A 346-nucleotide genomic window follows, 5' to 3' on the forward strand; every position below is an offset into this window, starting at 1 on the left:
TAATTTTCAAATGACTCTAAGAAATCCAAACATCTGACATCAGTTCATGAAATAACTAGGACACTAGGCATGAGGGTGCACTAGATTTTGATTCATGACTGATTTAATTAGATCAAATAATGAAATTCTTACCTTAACTTGACCAAAACTAAAATCCAATGCTCCGGGATTTGAGTTTGTCTTACACTCAAATCCTCCTGGCAATTGGGGACATTCCAATATCACATAAAAATTTCCTATTCTTGGTCCTTTATATGTGATATTGTGTTTCATTTATTTTATTTGTTTTTTCCTACGATTTACCTGTTTCTGTTAAGTCCTTTTTCAGGTCATACTTTCCTCTTTT

At 32.4% G+C, this 346-nt stretch overlaps 1 protein-coding gene across 1 annotated transcript in view; it reads left to right on the plus strand.

Annotated features, from left to right (window-relative positions):
* Positions 1-346, plus strand: part of LOC110019315 (ribose-phosphate pyrophosphokinase 4-like) — a 78,284-nt gene that overhangs the window by 60,013 nt on the left and 17,925 nt on the right. The gene's annotated exons all lie outside the window — the stretch shown is intronic.

Source organism: Phalaenopsis equestris, unplaced genomic scaffold (genome assembly GCF_001263595.1).
Source record: "Phalaenopsis equestris unplaced genomic scaffold, ASM126359v1 Scaffold000054, whole genome shotgun sequence".
Taxonomy (NCBI): domain Eukaryota; kingdom Viridiplantae; phylum Streptophyta; class Magnoliopsida; order Asparagales; family Orchidaceae; genus Phalaenopsis; species Phalaenopsis equestris.